Source organism: Orcinus orca, chromosome 5 (genome assembly GCF_937001465.1).
Source record: "Orcinus orca chromosome 5, mOrcOrc1.1, whole genome shotgun sequence".
Lineage (NCBI taxonomy): Eukaryota > Metazoa > Chordata > Mammalia > Artiodactyla > Delphinidae > Orcinus > Orcinus orca.
Window position 1 is genome coordinate 88,451,196 of NC_064563.1, and position 19,528 is coordinate 88,470,723.

Here is a 19,528-nt window from a genome sequence, read left to right on the forward strand (position 1 = left end):
TTAACTGTTCTCATTTTCTAATGTTTGATTACATCAAGACCTGCACTCTAAGAATTGTGTTTCAGCTTTGCTAGGAAAATGACAAAGGAGAAAGGTAAATCCAGTTCTATAAAGTGATGTCAAGCACAACTTTGGCACAGCTACAAATATCAGTAGTTCATTCAAACTCTATTCCTCCACTCTGGTAGGACTTTGATTTCCAGCCATCCTTTGATAAGGATCCAGAGCAAGGAAGAAACAGACTACTTTTGAGACTTGGAGGTCTAATCTTCTATGAGGACATGATAGGTCTAGTAGATTCTTAGGAGCCTGAGTTATTTCTGGGATGGCTTATCCAGACCTTTGTAGAATCAGAACTCACACCATTTTCTGCAAATTAAATAAAAAACCCATATGTTAAGTGAATCTTTAAGATTCTTTCCAGATCACCCTTTCAACAAACTTTTGTTAATGCCAGCTATGTGACAGGTACATGTGAACCCATTTCTTTTTTTTTTTTCTTTACCTTCTTACTCCTTATACTCTATTTATTTATTTTTCACGTAAGCAAGGAGAAAGCTCCTTATAGTTTGTAAGGGCCCTGTGCATATTTGTATCTAGCCAAAGATTCAGTCCTTTCCAGGAACTCGGGTTGTCAACCGGTGATCTTGCCTTTGTCTTGCCTTGTAGTTCTGCCTGTGGCGCCTGTCACTAGCAGTCAAATAAGGACAATTTTACCATTCTCTCCTGCTGCTCTAATTTTTTTTTAGTGCCGGTACATGAATTTGTTATTCTTTATAATTCCCTTTGAAGTTGGAAATCCAAGGGGAATCTAAAACTGACCAGATGTTTCTGCTGCTGGAGAGGGAAGAGAGTAAGGATTAAGTTTAACGAAAACTTGGTCTCTAGGAAAAAAAAAATCATTTCAGCTGGAAATCATCATTAAGTGTACTCATTTGCTACATATCTATTAATTTACATTTACTAGTTCTTTATAGACAATATCACCTATCAATTTTCTCTGGGGGAGGGAAACATCATAAATTTTGTGAACAAATACGTTCATGTTGTGGTTCGCTCAGGCCTATTTCTCTTTTAGAGTTTTAGTTCTATTGCCCTACATATTCCCCTCACCTGCTTTATGCTTTACAGTGAGTGTTTTCTGTTATTGTTGTCATTGTTGTCCTTGTTGTTGTTGAAGGATCATTATCAAGTCCCATCAGACTGGGAGGCCAATTCTGCAAACTTTTCTAAGAGGGTGAGGTCAATGCATCCTGTCGTTAGGGAGGGAAGGAAAGGAGACCTGCCAAAGTGCTTAGCCTTTATGGAGAACTTCATCCTCTTTAGAGATCTGTAGATCAAAACAAGAGCAAGAGTGATGAAGACCTTCAGAGTAAAAAAAGAAAGTCTTGTGGTCTTTTAAGGATTCGGATAATATTGCAAACAGTGTGAATAAACAGGTTAGGAGATGGAAAATTATAGTTAGGTATACGAAAACACAAAAGAGAAAAAGAAAAGCTGTCATTTGTGAGAGGACATTCATGGGGCCTCTCAGATTAGACGTCCAAAGCTTCAGGCCCTGGTGTAAGAGGAAATATGATTAAAAAATAAAATTGGAGAAGAGTCTTAGAAACCAATGAGGATGTTTTGGTGGTGTGCTTAGTACTTCACAGAAGTGTTGGACTGAGAGATGGACTTTTTACTTGCTCGCTTCTTGCACAGCGTCTGTCATACTATCCCCTTGCATTGCTCTCTGGATTTCCCAGGTTTCTCTAGGTTTCTGGGAGGACAGAGAAATCTGTGAATAACTACTGTGCACCCCTTACCTTGCTCAGTGGATTAAACATTTGGAAGCATTCCCCACACCTCATAAGGGATGAATACTCACAACTCAGGTTCTATTGCCCTCACCTATCTTGTTTTTAAATAGACACTCTGCATCCTCAGTAATTATATTAAGCTTCTTAAGCAGCACATATCAATTTCATATACCATTTTAAGCATTTTTTCAGCGTTTTGAAAGAGAGAGTAGGGGAAGAGACAGAGAGAAATCACTTAGCAGCTGATTCACTTATTTTAAGCAGCTTTCCCCATTTGAAAATATAAAAAATTCAGGTCCTGGAACATTGGGTGATTTGAATGTTCTATAAGGATTTGAAAAAAGATTTTTTTGAATCATATGTTCTACATTCAGGGACCCAGATTTTCAGTTTAGTCCTTTAAAAAAAAAAACAGGTTAAAATAAGGGGGTTTCAATCTAAAGTTTCTCTTCTTTTTCATTTTTCATTATTATTATTACTATTAATCAAAGCAGATGGTATGAAAAGCATTTTTGTTGGTCTCACTGATGACAGAGCTTAACCTAATAGTCCAAGACTTGGAACTTGGTGTTTCAATAAAGAAAACACTGTTTGAGGTATTTTCCATTCAAATCAGCATCAAAAGTTTTTAATTAACACCATCAGAAATTAATGGACTAAATGCAGTTCAAGGTTCCTACATACCCCACTACTGGGAACGAGACAGCCAGAGGGACCCACTGAGCACGTTTGTATTTTGTACTGTGTTTTTATTTACTCACTGAGCAGAGTCCCAGCTGCATGTTACCAGCAGAGTGAAACCTATGAGGGCCCCTCCACCCCAGCACTTTCACTTTGCTCACTGATCATTGTCCACAGTTCCTCCTGATTGTAATTGGTTAGAAAGTTTGAAATTAGCAAGTCCTTGTCAGTGCAGAAGAGTTTTGAAATCGAGGCTTGATACAGCCATCAGGCCTGCAGAAGCCTAATGGCTTGCTGGGTGGGTTAAGAGCCTCAGAGCCCTGAGCACTCTCATCCTCAGGCTTGGCCCCAATCACCATCCACCACCCTCCAGAGCTCCCTGTCTTAGACGTCGATGGTTTTATCTGGGGCCTTTTCTTTTCCATCACTGAAGCCTCTGTCAGGATGCACAGACTGGACTGACTACTGGGCATGGGGAAAATAAGAGCAAATGGAATAAAGAGTGAAGAAGAGGATCAAGGAAAAGGGAGGAAAGAAAAGGGGAAGAAAAAGCATAAAATGGAAAGCAAGTGAATATGAGATGGAAAGAGCTTTGTAAATATTGACATTTGGCTTCTGTGCAACTGGATTTGATGTCTCAGAATGGAACTCACCGACAGAGCCTAAATGGTCCCTGGGGCTCTTTTTTTTCTCCCAGAACTTTTTTTTTTTTTTTTCGGTACGCGGGCCTCTCACTGCTGTGGCCTCTCCCACTGCAGAGCATAGGCTTCAGACGTGCAGGATCAGCGGCCATGGCTCATGGGCTCAGCCACTCCGCGGCATGTGGGATCTTCCCGGACCGGGGCACGAACCCGTGTCCCCTGCATTGGCAGGCGGACTCTCAACCACTGCGCCACCAGGGAAGCCCTCTCCCAGAACTTTTTAAAAGACTTGCCCACTTGTGGTCAAAGGGATGCTACATATGTTCATATAAGAGTCCATAATGTACCCGTCCACCACGTTTTCTAGGGATTAAGAATACAGTCATATCCTTTATACATTATAATAGAAGAATGAAGGGCCTATAAATTCTTCTCCTGTAACCATAAAATATCTATTGTTTAACCTTATGATCTGGGCCCCCAAACCAAAATTCTCCAGAAAGCTCCTATGCTGCTTGCTAAAGTGCAAAATAAACTCACCTTCAGCCTTACAGCAACACAGGAACTGCTTGGGCAAAGTTAACGAAAGTAGATATTGTCAGCAATGATGAAATGTTTATAGAAGCTTAAAGATCTTAATAACTTTCTATAAATCTTCTCATTTATGTTGAAAGCCTTCAAGCTTAATACATTTAGATGCAACCCATCACCTTTTCTTATTTCTCCTCTACTTTAATACAAAACAACAACAACAAAAAAATGCAAACCAACTACAACAGCACAGATAACATTGCCATGAATTCAGAATGTCAGGAAATTTTCAGTAGGCCTAGTCATGACAAAATGATGCAAAAAAGCATCACCATTTTTAGAAAAGCTCCCTAAAGCAATTCAAAGCTTTCTCTCCTGAAACACAGGGAGATCGACATATATCAGCTTCTGGAGGGTAATTGGTGAATGAGTGTCAGGATTTTCATAAGAACTGCTAAGAGTCTGATCTTGACATCATAGCCAGAGAATCAGGTAAGCCGATTAGCAAATCATCATTTTTCTGTTTCTAAGCTGGGCAGTGTCAGGATTTACTATCCCAAAGTTTGACTTCTTGCGGGAGTCAGAGACACTTTACGTGGAATATAATTTAGTAAAAAGATGTCAGTCTAACCTTTCCCCAGACCATCCTTTAGATCAGGTTGTGCTAGATCAGATTGCTCAGTGTCTATGCTCCACCCCCAGACGTCTTTATAGTCTGCTTTAGCCGGTATGTGGGACATATCCCTCAGCTCACCTGTAATTCCAGCCACACTGAAGCAGTTCAGTGTTATCCCAGACTCGGCCTCTGTGTTGGTCTTCCATTTTCTGGCCCAGGGCCTTTTCCAATGCTGGGAGAGCTCAATAAATCTACACTGGATTGGGGAACTAGAATGGCAGCTTAATTCCCTGCGGGGGCAACTCTCAACCAAAGGAGGAACAGAGGTGGAAAAGAAATGTTCCAGCCTCCATTCCCTTCAGATGACACCACTGGAGGCATTATATATGTATCTCAGGGATCCTGTGGAATTGTACTGCTGTTGGCCTCTTTGACATATCCTTATTATTGCCAGTCCTCCTCCCTGACTCATTCTCATCACTCCTTCACTACTGCCTTCTGAGGTCACCTTCCCAATTACTATCTGCACCAAGTCCTTGTCTCAGACTCTTCTTTGGATGGAACCCAAAATGAGTCAGGTAGTCAGAAGACTTTTTGTTTGTTTTAATCAGTCAGTTCACAGCATCTGCTTCTCTGCTGTCTACTACCCACAATGAGCTATTGCCCATTCATAGCCCCATTCCCAAAGCTAGATAGAAGCCCAGTTGCTCACATCAATAGACTGTAACATTTGGAGGGAGAAACATTGTTGTTGTTGTGGGTTTTTTTGTGGTACGCGGGCCTCTCACTGTTGTGGCCTCTCCCATTGCCGGAGCACAGGCTCTGAACACGCAGGCTCAGCGGCCATGGCTCACGGGCCTTGCCGCTCCGCGGCATGTGGGATCCTCCTGGACCCGGGCACGAACCCGTGTCCCCTGCATCGGCAGGCGGACTCTCAACCACTGCGCCACCAGGGAAGCCCAAAACATTGTTTATTCATCTGTGGTCTCCTATATCTAGCACTGCCCGGACACATAGTAGGTACTCAATTAATGTTTGTTGGATGAGATACGTAATCTGCACAGGGATTTTTATTTCCAGTAATAAGAAATACTGGTGTGTTTCAATCATGTGAGATGCATTACAGCAAATTTGTTGCTATTAATAAATTTCTGAAGTATGTGATTTATTCTTTTAAAAATCAAAACAAACACAAGACTGTCCCTATAATAAAGTTATACACCTGTGTTTTCTAATATGCTTTATTAAATGGGAGAAAAATGGGTTATGTTTTAGTTTGTACTCTAGAAATTGCAAATAACCCTAGGTAAATCCATGAGAATGTGTTAGAATCTAAATATCATCTCTCCTGTACATCAAGGTGGGGAAAATAAAGTTGAGTACTTCAGAGTCATACTGTAGGAATAGTGGCAGATACTGAAGTGTCTGATCAAATTCAACAGGCTTTTTAATGACTCTTGTTTTGGGGTATTTATTGCTGTGATTATGTGAGTCTAGTCTGAAATGAGACATGGTGATGTCCTGTTGATAGCTGTTTTCTAGATAGAAATCTAAGATCCTCTATATCTATAATTGGCACCAGGGAAGAGTCTACATTCTGTAAGAGAGATTAATGAAGTGCCAGAACACAAATAACAATGAAATAGAAAGTTCAAAACTTTCTTCCTGCATCTCAGTGTCCAAGACATGAAATTTTAAAGTTATGTCCAGGGTGCGGTGACCAAGATGATCACCCTAACACCACAAGCCTCCTTCTTTTTAACCAATGTCCCACTCTGGACTGAAGAAGAAGGACACTTCAGGAAAAGGGATCTTAATTTCCCACGTAGTTTATTTTGGCCCCATGTGAGTACAAAAGGACCTGATGTTGCGTGTTAGCTGTACTCCTCTGAGAAAAAATAAGATTTTCTTCCCCACTTTAGGAAATTTCTTCAACTTTTATTCTAGGAAGATTAAACTATTGATGATTACTGAATCTGTCCAAAAACAAAAAAAAACAAAACGTTTCAGGAAGAAATGGTGATTTCCATTTACTTTCTCAACATTCTTGCTGACACCTGGAGAACTGTAAAATTATAAATATTTAGAAACATTCCCTTCAAGAAAAGTCAACTGTCTGATCTGCTCTTTTCCAAAGTGGACTTATTTGGAATTTGTACTATGCCCTGCAGCAGTTTTCTAAATATCCTCATCTTTTCTCCAGTGATTATTGATCAACCTCCTAGGAAACCCCTTTCTACACTAATGTTGTTTTCCAGAAAAATATCAGCTCAGTTGTAAAAGATCCAAAAGGAGGCTCTGAGACAGTGATTATAACGGCTGATGCTGTTTGTGTTCTGAAGAGTTTGTGGTTTGGTATAGTGTGTAGTTTGCCAAACTTTGTAGAATGGTTATTGATCCCCTCAGGGAGGCCTAGTGGCAACTGGAGCTCCAGGGGTTAGTCATATCTAGCCCAGCAGAGCCTCCTCTAAGTCTCCAAATCCCTCCCAGTTCATCCCAGCAAGCAAGCAAGACCAATATTACCCCTTTCTATGTGTGCCATGACATGAAAAAGTTTGGGAAGTGCTAGTGTTATGGACTGAATGTTTGTGTCCCCCCAAAATTCATATGTAGAAGCCCTAATTTCCAACATGGTGGCAATAGCCCCATGCTTGGAACTTTATTTAAGCCATCACATTAAATACCCTTACAGACTAATAAGGCAGTATAGCATGATAGTTAAATTCTGTGGGCTATAGATAAGAAAGTCTATACAACACTTACCAGCTTTGTGACTTTATGGGAAAGTTTATTATCTTCTCTTTGGCTCAGTTTCCATACTGCACAGTTATAACAGTAATAATAATAATATTACTTACCTCCAAAAAAATTGCTGTAAGGATTAAATGAGTGAATATATCCAGAGTGTTCAGAACAGTAGTAAGTACTCAATAAATATTACCTATTAATTTCTATCTTTTGATGCCTACATTAAAATCCCACTCTTCCTTGAACCTGTCTATTAAAATATATATCCACATTGATTTCAACTTCTTTGGTTTAGAAGTAGATCCTAAGAAGAAATAATGTAATATAAATGGAAAAGTCTAAGGCCTCTATGCTTTTTTTTTTTTTTTTTTTTTTTGGCGGTACACGGGCCTCTCACTGTTGTGGCCTCTCCCGTTGGGAGCACAGGCTCCGGACGCACAGGTTCAGCGGCCATGGCTCACGGGCCCAGCCGCTCCACGGCATGTGGGATCTCCCCAGACCAGGGCACGAACCCGTGTCCCCTGCATCGGTAGGCGGACTCTCAACCACTGCGCCACCAGGGAAGCCCCCTCTATGCTTTTTAATTTTGGCCCTCCAGCCTCCTAATATTGTGGCCTCTGGGAATTTGATTAAGATTCTCATAGTTATGTTTTTATTTAAAATGTGTAAACATTAGCCATCTTAGTGTTTTTATCAGAATTTAAATGAGATAATATGTTTGGAGTCTACAGTCTTGCCTGGACAATAAACAGTTTTGTAAATGTTAGTCTTTTCTCCCTTATGGTGCTATAAAATTGTTTTGTTTGTTTTAGCATCTATATGTATCTATTAGTATCTCTGGGCAGGTAATTCATATATTTCTGCCAGTGCCACAGGCGCTCACACATTAGTCTGAGACAGTCAATAAATATCTATAGGCTGTACAGAGGCAGTGATATTAAATGGTGAGCTGGTACAATTCTCAGTTTATCACAAGTTTTCCTGCCTCTAACGTGGTATGTACTCTTCAAATGTCCCATTGTTTTATTCAATAGTGGTAAATACAAAGGATTTTTTTCTTGGTCTGTTGATTTGTAAAAGATTTTTATTCAAATGAAGAGAAAATTTTTTATAAAGCAGTCTTTAGTTTCTACTAAATGTGAACATATAGAATTGTTGAAATGAAAAAGAATAGAAACACAGTTTTCAGAGTGATGCTGATATTAGTTGATGATGCCAAGGCACCAATGAAGAGTGTATTTTTAAAATTGAATATGTTCTTATTTCTTGTTTGTTGATTTTAAAGGTTATCTAAACATGTGAAGAGAAAAATCAAATTTTTCCAATTTGAAAAGAACAAAAACAGCTAAAACCTTCTTTTCAAATTTCGAAGCTATTATGAGACTATTACAGAAAAAAGATTGTACATGAAAGAATTTTTTTTTTAAATCAGGTTGCTTTGCCTTTCTTTAGTCACTTCAAAAGTCTTTGTCAGATATGAAAAAGAAATATTCTCAAAATGAAGAGTAAATATAATTAAAATGGTTCCTTGCCTTGACATATAAGCTTCTTATCGGCAAAAATCTTTATAAATTTAATACCATGAAACTTGGGTTTAAAAGAAGGAATAAGAAAGAGTGGGCAGGGAGGGAAAGGGAGAGAGGAAGAAGTTTGATTTTTTATGAGTTGACATAGAAATGATGGTAAGTGAAATTATATTAAATCCTTAATTGCTTTTGATGAGAAAATTTTAGATCCGTAGTATTTTCTTTTTATTGCTGGTATTTGGCATGTACTTAGCACACAGTAATCTCTTTTTAATAGTTAACTAATGAATGAATGATATTGGCTAGGCCACATTAGTTTGCTTTAAGCATAATTTTCTGGCAACAGAAATAATTAAGAATATAGTCGATTCATCATCAGGATCAAATGTTTATTGAATACCTACCTTACATTCATTCTTTAGCAGGTAGTATAGGGCTATGGTTAGAGTTTCACATTCTTGAACACTTAGCTGTGTGACCTCTGTGAGCCTCAGTTTCCTCCTGTGTAAAGTGGAGATTTTGAAAGTGCCCAGTTCAGAGGATTGGGGAGAATTGCATGAGATAATGCCATAATGCACTTGGCAGAGTTCCTGACAGTAAGTGCTCACTAAATTTTAGATACTGGTATAAATATTATATTACTTATAATATTATAAATAAATATATTACCCCATAGAATTGTTATGAAGAGTTAATGAGTTAACATGTTATTACAGTGGTACCTAGGACATCTAAGATTTCAACAACATATATTAAACAATTGGAAAGCCCAACACAAAACAGTGAGGATTCATATTGACAGTTTCTCTGAAAAGAAATACAGTCTAATTGGGGAAAGGGTTCATATATATTAAGAGATAAAAATCAGTAATAATGAAGTTAACATTTATTAAACATTGACCCTCTGTTGAGCTCTAATGTGCTTTATTGCATTTAACCTTCACAACAACTACATGACATTTGTATTAATGTTACTGTTTTACACAGGAGGAAACTGAGGCACAGATGTTGGTAGAGTTAAGCACTGCTGGTATCTTGGGTAAATCTCTTGTATATCATTCCAGATCCTGAGCTTTTAACCACAGGTGCCAACAAGTGTGTAAGTGTTCAGGAGGGAAGTAAACACAGATCACTGGCCACTTCGGGAAGAGCTTCAGGGGAAGTAAGGAGCACTGGGCCCTATGGTGTCTAACATTCATTATGTGTCAGAGTCTGGCTCCCTCCATTTGAATCCTGGCTCCTCTACTTACTGGCTATGTGATCTTGCATAAAATTTTAATCTCTCTGTGCCTGTATTTTCTCATCCATAAAATGGGAGTAATAATAGTATTACCTGGCAGAGTTGTTGTGAAGATTTAATGAGTCAATTCCTGTGATTACAGTGGTGCCCAGGACATCTAAGAGTTTGATAAATGTTGATGTTAATATCGTTACTGTTACTGTTGCTGCTGCTGTTGTTATTAATGACTGCAGTACTTTGAAATTTTTTCCTTCTTAATGAGCTAGCATTTAAAATTTAAAGAGAAGCTAATATTTCAAAGGTGTAGATCACAAGGAGACTTAAAGCATGGTTTTTCTACTTTTGCCCAAGAACTATTCTTCAGCCTAACATGATAGGGAAAGAAAACACATTATGTCAGAGGATTCCATTGTATATTTAGGTGAAAGAAATTCAGTAAGAGAGTATGTTTGCTAGCCTTATGTGTTTTTTTTCTTTGCTTTGTGCCTATCGATTGATATTTCTCAGTTAACCTTCTTAAGAAAACAGTAATATCAAGTAAAAAATTATTGTCATTTTTACTTCTTCTGGACAAAGATTATTTTTAAAAATATGAACACAGAGGCTTTAAAACAGAATCTTGAGAATGTTAGCCCACAGTTCACACTGTCATGTTTAGTCCATTTCATTAAAGGAATAGTGATGTGCTTAGTGGCTAAGTGTGTAGAAATCCAAAAAAAAGGAAAAGAAGTACAGTAACCTTACTCGTGAGAAGAATATGGTAATATTCATTGACAGGGGAGCTACAAGGAGCAATTATCCCAAGCTGTGTCTTTCAGACAGTGCTGTCAGCTTTTCCACGTTGATGAGTGCAGCTGAGCTTGTGATGCACGGGCAAGAAACTCCAATGTGACTAGAAGACCGGGACATTGGCCACCATATTAGCTATACCAAAGGAAAAAGTATATGTAAAGAAAAGATGGATTTTAAAAACATTTGTAATAGAAATGATTATTGGCAGCACTTGACTGGATTTGCCTTCTGCTGGTGACCCCAGCAGAAGCATTTTATCAGATACCCATTTTCTTATGCCCTTTTTAGAGGCCCTTTAAAGCAAGAAGGCTATACTAGAACACCGATATTTTTGATGTGTGTGTGCATGTGTGTTTATGCATGGATGTGTTTAAACACACATCACATTTGGAATGTTTTGTAATGTTGGGGATTAGGTATCACATGGCTTTTTATAAATCAGAAGGCATATCTAATATTTATTATTTCAGGCAAAGAAAATTCATGGCAAGGTCTGTTTTTTTTTATTTTTGTCTGTCTTTCCTTCTTCCTCCTTTAGACAGAGTAAAGCTTAATTTTAGTATTTACAAGATAATTTGAAGTTATACTGATTAACTTTATTTTCTGGTATTCATTCACCTTAGTCTACACCTGTTTTTACACACTCAGTATTGGATTTTTTTTAAAGTGTAAATCTTTGAGGCTAGGAATTACTAATTAAAAATAGAACAAGGTACCACATGCTCAATTCCTCTCCTTGCTTTGTTTCTTTCCATTTCCCTTTCAGTACTCAACTACAAACTTTGTCGCATGGAAGTACCTCTTTACATACACATCGAAACTACTGTGTGTGTGAGCTATAAAACAACTTAAAACTTGTTCAAGGCCCCAAAGCCTGTTCTTCACAAAAGAACCTTTCTTGCCCGATTTAGAAAGTGTTTTGAACGATGCATAACTAAGTAGAGTAACTAAACAATTGCTTTTGAGCATCTGAAGCTTGCCCATTAAGATTTCTATAGCCTTTTCTTTTGCTTCTTGTGGTTTAAGAAGTGATTCACGTTCAGTATATGAAAGTTCTGGGTTCAGCCCCTTGAGCTTTTTAGTGGAAGGGTCTGCACAAAGCGAATCAAATAAATAAAACAAATAATGTAAGAACTGAGGGCAGTTGAGCTCATGCAAGTTTATGCACCAAAATATTTTATTCCTGGGAAGAAAAGTTATCTCCTATATATTTTAGTTTCCTAAAATCCCTAGTTTTCTTAGGAAGATACACAGGAATCAAGTTGTTTGTAAACAACTGATTCAAATATTACCTGGAACTTCGTAGAATAACATCAATACCTTTCATATAGGAAAACAATTATCTACCAATAGGGGTGAATTATGAACATATTCCAACTGAGCAAAAGCATAATCAAGTGCATTAATAATGCTAAATTTTAGATGTTGCACTGATGAGATATTTTCTATACAAATAAAAGACCAAAGTGTATAAAATCTCAGGATGTGTGCCTGAGTTAGAATTACAATGCAGCTGTCATTTTTGCATTTCCTGGCTTTCATGAACCATTACTAGTGATCCTCTGTCATTTAAATCAGTGGAGAACATGGATTTATCTTAATTTTCACCCTTTGTTTCCCCTTTCTGTGATAACAGTTATGAGATATGATGGTGTAAAATGTTCCTACTTATAATGGTTTCAGCCTTGTCCCTTGGCAGCCTAAATCTTCTAGCTAATTCACTGATCAGTTAAATAGTTGAAGTTATTATTATTATAATTATTATTTTACATTTATATAGCACTTTCCTCCAAGGGGCTCAAGGCATTTTACACACAGTAAATTACCAAATAGGAATTAATCCTTATATCACCCTGTGGGGTAGGTACAGTCACATAAATGAAATTCTACAGAAGCCTCGCCTGTGTCAGAGCTCTCAGCTCTATTCTCCCCACCAACCCACCAACCTGCCTAACTGAAGGTAAAGCAGAATGCTGTTGGCATGGCAGGAATGGCTCAAAGCAAGATCTTTGGGAAAATGGTCCTGTGTCCTTCCTTTGGTTCTTTGAGCTACCCTGGAAAATATCACTAATGAGAACATCTAAGCATACACATCTTGATTTGCAGTTAACAGATTGAAATAAATTTCACCTACATGATTTAATTTAATTCTGACTCAGACAAGTTAGGATGTGTGGTCCTAAAACTTTATTTATTTATTTTTTGAATTTTATTTTATTTTTTTTTATACAGCAGGTTATTATTATTATATGTGGAACCTAGTAAAATGGTACAGATGAACCCATTTGCAGGGCAGAAATAGAGACACAGATGTAGAGAACAAACACATGGACACCAAGGGGGGAAAGCGGCGGGGGGTGTGGGTAGTGGTGCGATGAATTGGGAGATTGGGATTGACATGTATACACTGATGTGTATAAAATGGATGACTAATAAGAACCTGCTGTGGTCCTAAAACTTTAGTGTGTACAAAAATTATTTGGGTAGCAAGCTTCAAATGCAGATTCCAAGGTTTTCTAACTTACAGAGAATCAGAAAGGGGCCCTGAAATTTGTATTTTCACCTCAGTGGATTTTTGAGACAGGTGATGCTTACCTATACTTTGAAAAATTTGAGCTGATTAAGGAAGAATTTAGTCCCCATTCTACAGATCAGAAAATGATGGCTCAGGAAGGCAAGATGTCACAGTATTTGGCAGAGCAGGAACTAGAAACCAAGATTTCAAATTCCAAAACCCATACTCTTTCCATTATGCTACAGTGCTTCCCAGAAAGGGAAAGCAAAGGAAGAAACAAATAAAACAGTATTTAAATGTAAAGGAAATGAGAGAATGGTTCAATGTGCATGTGAAACATTTTGCACTATTATGAACTGGCGTCTCCTGGCTCTTTTGGAACTCCGAGCTGATTTGTGATGCCTGGACAGAGAAGCCCATCATCTATAGCACAGGGCTAGACCAAAGCCTGTTCCTTGATCTCAGAGCTACCCTTGTTCGCTCTCGTCAAGGAGTCGCTCAACTAACTCTAATCCAGCGGGTGCCTGATGGATTGTAATGTTTAATTTTTCACCCTGCCCACAAAAAGAGTCCTCTACTTAATAGGTGCTGCCACCAAAATAAAAAGTGGGCTTTGCCAGGAAACCAAGAAAAGCGCTTTTAATGAGCTTCCTGTTTACGTGAGTGGGCCCTTTATGGAATGGGATGGGTTTTACATTTTTTATTTGAAGCATTCTTACTCCATTTCTAAGAGAGAGAGGAAAAAAATGTAACAGAAAATGGTTATGAACAATTTAACTACTATTTTTCAATTTAGTATTCCATTTGGGATAATTTCATTCATTTTTTGAATTAATTTTTATTCAGTTTTCTTTAAAAAGCAGGACAAGGCATTATAGGAAAAACTGTAGACAGACATAGTGCATCCAAAGTTTTAATTTTCCTCTGAACTTCTTACTCAGAAGTGTCAGAATTCCATGGTGGGGTTTAGAGGTGCTTGTGGGATTTATTTGGGGTTTTCAGAAACCAGAAAAACAGACACGTGGTGTTACTCGTGGTAAAAATTCCCACGCTCTGCCTAAACTCACCATACTTTTCATAGGTGCTACTGTAAATTGTACTGAATTTCCAAGTCCTTCCTTTTCTCAAATGCATGTATCCCTTAGCTATGAATAATAATTATTACTATTTATGTAAAAAAATTTGTGTCTCTCTTTTTACTCTTAGAAATCATCTTCTGTCTCTGAATTTTTCACCTTTTATTTTAAACACTGATTATTCCCAGTCACTGAACAGACAGATTTTATTTAAAAGAGTCTAGAGCTTCGTGCCGTGGCAGTATCGTAGCCAATGAGGTTTATCCGAGGCGTGATTATTGCTAATTAAAAGAGTCTAGAAACCTTGTAACAGTGGGTAAGATGGCATCTATCCTTTGCCAGGGTGGAAGACAGCAACGACAGGAGGGATGCATTTGGAAATGTAATTTATATATGCTTGTAAAAGTACATTTTGTATCCTTCTCTGACTTGGCCTTTCAGGATAGTCAGGTTTGATTCCTTCAAGATTATTTTCTACCCAAGGTGGATGAAGATTTTGCCAGACACTTAAACTATTTGGGGGACCCTCTTTAAGGAAAAGAATACAGAATTATGACTACAAATTAAGTACAGGGTCTTGGGAGGGGCTGTGCAAGTGAGGGGCCCTGAAGTTTAAGTTCCATTAAATTCATAGTAAATCCTCCTCTGCATATCCCCATTTGAGGCTTTCCAGAGGCATTCTTAATAAATATTACTGTTTCATATAATAACAAGATTATTTGAGGATAATGTCTAGGCTTTAGGTTAAAAGTAATAAAGTATTGTAAAAATAATGCAAGCCTAACTACAAACAATCTGACTAACTGGTTCCCTGTAGTATGCATCTCCATTTATTCAGGTTGACCCTAACTTAATGCAGGTCAACAAATACCATTAGTGCAAACATCTCTGCATGTAGCCTGGTATTTCAAGCAATACTTGAGACAATAAACTACAGGACAGGAAAAAAAAATGTCAACAGCTCCTTGAAGTTCTCTGTAATGGGATTATAGCTGTATTATGAAACTAATATCAAAAACTAGAGTAGCTTGAATTTGACCCACTGTCTCTTTCCTCTGAGTTGGAAAAGAGGTAAGAGACATGGCTTCCCCACAGCATTTTGCTTCTACCACCCATTGTTACACTTAACTGCACTGTTTCTTTTTGTTATTCAGTTATTTAAAGTGGAATTCATTTTCCTTTTCCTCTAGAATAAGATTGTAAGCATCTTGAGAGCAGAAATCAGAATTTTTTTTTTTTCTGAATCTTTCACAGTGCCAGAGCTTTCTTGTTTCCTTCCATTTTTTTCCCCCATGTTTAAGTCTCTCCCTTTGCCTTGTTCTAGAAACAGTTTTTAGTGGTGGTCTCTTGGTAGGAGGTACTTAACAGTTTTGAAATGAACTGCTATGAAAACCTAAACCCATCACTACCCTCCCCTCCACTAACCTTCTGACGCTAGAATTTCCCCTTAAGGGAGAAAGAGCAAATGTTTTGGAGCTAAATCTAGAAGTTAAAATGAGAAAAAGGAGAAGAAAAGATATTGGTAGCTCAGAAATGAATGACCTTCCATTCTCTTTGTGGCTAAGCCAGTTATTTCACCTTGGATTTCTTCATCAGTAAGAAGTGCCCAGAAGCAACTTCTGGGGTTCTAAGTGGGAATAAATAAAAGCCAATTTTTCTGAGGCCCTCAATACATTTTAACTCCTGGTAACACTAACCAAAATAAAATTCAAAAGCACGAGGATAACTCCAGATGTGAGTAAATTTGTGCAACATCACATACTGGTAGTGTCCAGATGCTCACCTGAATGTCAATTTCAGTCATCCTCTTTCATCGGAAAAATATACATGTTGTCTTTGGCAGTGAAACCTGTAAAAAGAATAAAATGTTGCATATTTGAATTTTAGCCGTATTAAAAATAATTTTCACATATTTTATTTTCTTCATTTGCAAATTTAATTTATGTTGGTTCTTCCTTTTGTATGGAATCAACAAACTTTAACAGTGGTGTGGTTCTGAGTTAAATGTTTGCAGAATAGTTGTGGCTTAATTTAAAAATAAATTTCACACCTACCTTAGAGCTTGTGTTGTTCTCCCTTAGCTGGAAATTTCTCTTGTACAGAAATGGTTCTTAAACTCTTAGTTTTAGCCTGATTTACCTTCAGAGAGAAAGAGCGTTAGAAGTGTAGTTTGTGATCTGCATGAATGAATGCATGTGGAAAATCCGATCTGTAGGAAAAAAATCTGACCTAGAAAAATGACTTCTAATTCTTCATACCTCATTTGGGCTATCTTTCTTAAAAAAACATGTTTACTGCTTTCTATAAACTGTTTCAAAATATCTGTGTCAGGATAACATTGCATAGTCCATAACTTCTTATTTTTAGACCCCCTGGGATTAAAGAAGAATATTAATCTGATTTACTCAGTAATGTAAAATTATCTTTTTATATTTGGCATAATTAGCCACCAATTATTTGCTTACCCAGTTCTTCCCTTAGCACTGTATCCAGATTTGTCAGTTATATATTCAAAGTGGTATTCCTTCTAGGTGTATCCTTCAACTGTCAGACTACTCCATAGACTGAGTATCATAAATGTTGATGCAGCTGATGGTTCAAGGCCAGTGTTTCTGGTATACAGAATCAAGATGGGGTTTCTCAACACAGCACTACTGACAGTTTGGACCAGAAAATTCTTTGTTGGGGGCAGATCGGTACTGTCCTGTGCACTCTAGGCTGTTTAGCAGTATTCCTGGCCTCTACCCACTAGATGCCAATAGCTCCTCTCAGTTGTGATAATCAAAATTGTCTTCAAACATTGTCAATTGTCCCCTAGGGATGGGGGTGCAGGACAAAATTGTTCCCCTGTTAAGAAACACTAGATTAGTGGTATACATTACATACAACCAGAACCATTGTTTTTTGTTGTTGTTATTCATTTGCTGTTGTTGTTGTTGTTTTTAATGGAGCACAGAAAAATCTGATCCAGAGGAACTCAGTAATTCTGGCTTGTGAATTTCTTCCATAAAACTGGTTCTATTTTAAATGTTGAATCAATAGGCAGGACACAAAGTTTCCTTTAATGACTTATATGTCAGAGAAGGGGTTCTAAGATTCTGCATAGATGTATATTTTATACTTTTAATTTATTTATTGGTCTCCTTATTATGGTGATCTTTCTGAAAGTCAGACCAAGTTGGCACACTGCTATGACTTAACTAAATTCCCCTTTCAACATTTGCCTGCTTCAAATAATTTAATTGTTGATATTTTACCCTTAGTGCACACAGCTGAAGAGAGATCTTTAGTGAAAACTAAAACTAACAGGTAAATCCATCTTGGCTTTGAGGCAGAAAGATGGCAGTTACACAAAGAGCTCTTCACTACAATGACCTGAGACAGTCCAAGACCTTGAAGTGAAATTTGGAGGTCACCTGCCAAACAGACCCCACAGCTTTGCTTGACTTAGTCAGCCTGATTTCAAATACCTCCAAAGACTCAGAAAAGCAATTTCACATCTTCACATTGGCTGTATGAAACCCCTTAATCCTCATAGTAACCATAGGAGGTAGGTATGTTTTCTATGCCATTCTCACAGGTGAAGAAACTGGACTACTAAGAATTTTAGTAGCTTGGTCAAAGTCATACAGCCTGTAAGAGACGGAGGCAGGTTCCAAATTAGTCAGTACTCCAGAGTTCATGATCTTCTAAAGTTCTTTAAAATATGTTAGAATTTAAAGGGAAACTGATGAGCTGGATTTCAAGCATCAATGAACAGGATATTTATCCAAAAGAATAAATGAAGAAATTAATCAGCCCTTCAGATTTAAGGGAGAGGGATTATCAGAATGAAAAGAAGTACATATTTAATAGCTATGTTATAGTAATACTACACTACTTTTAAAATATATAGCACTTACAAAATTTTCAGAGAATATCTCAGTTCTGTCCAGAGAGTCTCAAATTATTTTATAATCGCCCCTTTCCTTTTGAAGATTAAGAGAATATTATTTTGCTTATGAGCATAGTTGACATACAACAGATGATTTCCATTTTCCTTCCTTAACTGTCAAATAATGCCACCTCTCATTAATATATTTTCCAGAAAACACAAGGACTTAGATGATAGATAAATCAGAGGTTATTATTTTTTAAGTATGCATATCTAAGCATCTTTTTTCCTATACTAAACCCACTAAAAAAATTCCTAAATCTGGAATACTGTGGTTGAAAGAACATCTTGACACTTCTAGCTTTCTAAGCATCAATATTAGTCAACAGATTAACGCCCTTAATTATTAATTTATACCTTGCTACCCATTAAATGTTTAGTAACCACTGAAACATTTGTCACCTCTTTTGATTATTTATAATTTTTTAAAAATAATTCCAAACTGATGCTTCACCCAGTCTTCTAACTTGTTAGCTGGAAGTTAGGCTGTCACAGATCTGTGGCGGAAGAGGAGAAGAGGGGTGGGCAGTTGGAGAAGTAGAGGAGAGCCGTATTTCTTTCCAAAAGTGTTTATAATCACTGCAGCCTGCAATTAGATCACATTTTAGTTGATGTCAAAATACGTTGGTTTAATCCACTGGCTGTCTTCAAGTCTAATGACATCCATGTTTCTAGAAATGATGAAATTATATATGTAGACTCATTCTTTTAAAAATTATTTTGCTTATAGTTATGCCATGCATATCAAGGTCATTCTTCATGAGCCTAGCAAAGTTACTTTTCGTATACATTTAAAGAGGCATGATTACAACATGGAAGGGAAATTCTGATGCAACTTTAAAAAAAACTAGAGAACTTTTCATTTTATTCTTTTACACATTTCATATGTAATCTAGACTATCACAGTAGCTTTTATTGTTTTCTGCTTATATTATAAAATTATCTTGTCTAGCTTACATGATTTTAGAATCTGCATCTCACTGGAAAAGGTATTGGTAGTATGTGTCTTTGCAAAACATTGTTACAGATGGGATTTCCACCCATAGAAATTAGATAGTCTCTCCTATTCCTAAGGAGAACCTCATGAATAGTTTTGTAAAAGAAAGCCACGAGTTTATCATGTTTTAGATACTCTAAAACCCCTTTTAATATGCCTATTTGTCCCTTGCAAATAAAGAGAACAGTGCCTCGTCTTCCATGTGAGCAGTTTTTAGCAATTAACCAATCCCTAGCAATTGTGAAATCACAGAACGGAGTCAGTGTTCTCCAGTTCTGAACTTGAAGTTCCTGATAACTGAACCGTGGTTGCCAAAAAAGAAGAGGGTTCTGAAACCTATCACCACTTATCAGAAGTTCTTATAAACAAAGAGAAATCATACTTTTTTCTTTTTGCATACAAAAAAACAGCGGCTAATTAATCTTTGTTGCC

General features: G+C 37.3%; 1 protein-coding gene and 1 pseudogene across 12 annotated transcripts in view; both read left to right on the plus strand.

Moving 5' to 3' along the window:
* The window catches only part of ZBTB20 (zinc finger and BTB domain containing 20), an 821,511-nt gene that overhangs the window by 454,407 nt on the left and 347,576 nt on the right, over positions 1–19,528 (plus strand). The window lies entirely within an intron of this gene.
* LOC117202269 (uncharacterized) lies at positions 14,390–14,572 on the plus strand (annotated as a pseudogene).